Raw genomic sequence first — 3,219 nt, forward strand, 5'->3', positions numbered from 1 at the left:
GTCACCAAGTGGTAACAGAGATGTTGTGCCCGGACTACTGTGACAGTAATACTTCTGACTATTTGAGATCACCTTCACTCTGACTGACCAGAGGTGAAGATCTATAACATTCGATCTGGTGGTCCGGAAGGGAAGCACGGCTGATCTCTCCGGCCGTCCAGGAGCGAATCTCTGAACTCCTCAGTTCGTCTTCACGTTGAAAGATTAACACCTTGCCACCACCGCACAGGAAAATCTCCAATCGTGAGAGGACGCTATTTTGCCTCAGCACACATCATACCGATCCACCAATCAGAAGGCATTTTTGGTCTATGCGTGGGAAAGTGTAGCCCTGAAACTGACACTGGCCGTTGGACGCCTAATCTTGGCCACCCCTGCGGTAGACTTTGGCGTGATGGCTGCTCTGCGCCAAATTGGCAATCTGAAAGACACTTATGCAGTTTGGCAAGGACACAGCTGTGGGGCTCAGGCAGACCCTGCCTGTTTACCATCCGGTGCTCAGGGACCTCAACACTCTACTTCCGTTGCCGGACAGACAACAAGAACGACCCCAAATCAAGGGTCACATACTATTGTCGAAGCACCGATTAGAAGGTGCCATAGTCGGCTCGTGACAACATGATAGAACGCCTGCAGATGTGCCCACTAGGCATCACATTGTGGTGGACATGCGAAGACATCGTCACGCGCCTTATGACGTTAGACGGCCACTTCTGCACAACCCAAGCAACCATAGTGAAAGATTTTCGTCACCTTTACCAGGAAAGAATCGTAGCTGGCGAGGCCACTGCAGATGATACAGCAGGTGACTCGCACTATCGACATGGCAACGCTGATGGCATTAATTGAGGATGTCTCATCTGAAGATGTGGGGACACCTTGGATAAAAGTGCGGTCAGTAATTCTCCAGGGCCTGATGGATTGCCAATCGAGTTTTATCGGACCTTCTGTGACTTCATGATGCCCCGCTAGGTTACAATGTTCCACGAACTCGTGTCGCTACACTGCATTCTACTGCTCACCTTTGTCGGAGGATTTGTTATGCTGGTACACAAGCCAGTGGCAGGGCGACCAGTCAGTGACTGTCGGCCACTTATAGCGTCTTAGGCCGACTACAAGATCTTCACGAGGCTTTTGGCAGGCCACATTAAGGTCACTCTGCTAGTGATCCCCGCCTTGGATCAGACATTTCAGGTGGAAGATGCCAACGTACAGAGGGTCACCAGTGACTGCAGGGACTTAATAGCGCTCACCTCGGCGTGATGCCTGAGAGCAGCAATTGTCGCCATTGAGTTTGATCGGACCTTCGATAGAGTTCATTCATTTATTTGCTATTTCCTGTTAGTCTGTGTTCTATATAGAAGAACAGACCGAATGTTACACATGAATTGACATGAACATAGTGCATTAAATTTTAACATAATTTCAAATGTGTTAGTGTTAACTAACGACTATGCTGTTAAAGGGGAGAAAATCTACATAAAAAGAAAAATAATAATAATAACTAACAAGTTCTCCACACTTCCGTTTGGCCGTCTGGCCCACAGACATCTGTTCATCTGGAATCTAGAAGGCACACGCTACTGATCTGTTATGCTACACAGCATTGGTAGTTCACAAATTTTGTAATTTATAATTCTAGGCTACACTACTGCAGCAGCAATCTGTGGAGCGGTTGGCACCACAGTGACACAACGAAATGCTACAAATCGGTTACTTCAAGGTCAGCTCCGAAATAGACGGCGCGTAGCGTGCATTCCACTGACCCCAAACCGCAGTCGTTTGCGACTTCAGTGGTCTCAAGCGACAGCTCGTTGCGGGGAAGAGTGGAGTTCTGTTGTGTTTTCTGATGAGAGCTGGTTGTGCCTCGGTGCCAGTAAGGGGCGCGTGCTGATTAAAAGGACGTCAGCTGAGGGCCCGCACCAAACCTGTCTGTGTGCTAGACACACTGGACCTACATCTGGAATTGTGGTCTGGCGTGTGATTTCGTATGACAGCAGGAGCAGTCTCGTGGTTATCCCACGCACATACTTCGACCTGTTGTTATGCCATACATGAACAACATTCCAGAGGGTGTTTCCCAACAAGATAACGCTCGTCCACATACCACTGCTGCAACCCAACATGCTCTACAGGGTGCTGACATGTTGCCTTGGTCTGTTCGATCATCAGGTCTATTTCCAATCGAGCACATATGGGACATCATCGGACGACAACTCCAGCGTCATCCACAAACAGCATTAACGGTCCCTGTATTTACTGAGCAAGTGCAACAGGTACGAAACTCCATCCCACGAACTGACCTCCGGCATCTGTACAACACAATGCACGCACGTTTGCATGCTTACATTCAGCATTCCGGTGGTTACACTGGCTAATAATGTACCAACCAGCATTTCATTTTTACAATGCCTTATCTCGCACTTACATTAAGGTAAGTGTATTCCCGAAATTTCCTTATTCTATATTAACTACTTTTTGATGTTGCGATTTTTTCCCCGTCAGTGTATTTTGGACTGGTATCGCGTTCAGCTATCGGACACCTCTATTACGTATCGAGACTAATTCGAAGACGGTGCAGTATCAGAACGATCTCTTCCAACATACTCTCCAGCAACAGTCAACACTCTGGTTACATTACCTTGCGCCTGGACCACATGTCGGAAGAAACAATATCTGGTATTTTATTAGAAAACTTGCCTGTTGAATTTACAATAGAATACTTAAATGTCACGAGTCGTTCATTAAAAAGTCGGTTATGGCGATCAAGGGTTATTTCCATCTAATACGTGACTGTATCAATATGGCAATTTTCAGAGGCGCGTAAACTCTTGTTGCTTTCCGCTGAGTCAGTGCTGTGACATGGTATTGGTGTGCCACTTGTGCAGCTCAGATAAGTAAAGTGAATTGCTTGTGTTTGAAATGGAATTGTAAAGTTCTGAAACCAGAATGCAAATAAATTTCGTATTTGCATGGTAAAAGAATTGTCCTCTTATACAATGAAAAACGCGGCTGTGTGTCAAGTGCATTCTTGCCTATTGCTGAAAAGCCTTAGGTCAACCTAAAAATGTGGCGGTTCCTGGTTTATGAAAGAGGCGAAACTACGGAATTATCCTGCAGTTTGTTGTAGAATTTCTGAATTTCACTGCAGAACTCTATGTATAACTGTACGTAAACATTCAGAGTATTCCCATAGTCATGTTACTGTAATATGGCGGA

This window comes from Schistocerca serialis, chromosome 1, assembly GCF_023864345.2.
Source record: "Schistocerca serialis cubense isolate TAMUIC-IGC-003099 chromosome 1, iqSchSeri2.2, whole genome shotgun sequence".
Taxonomy (NCBI): domain Eukaryota; kingdom Metazoa; phylum Arthropoda; class Insecta; order Orthoptera; family Acrididae; genus Schistocerca; species Schistocerca serialis.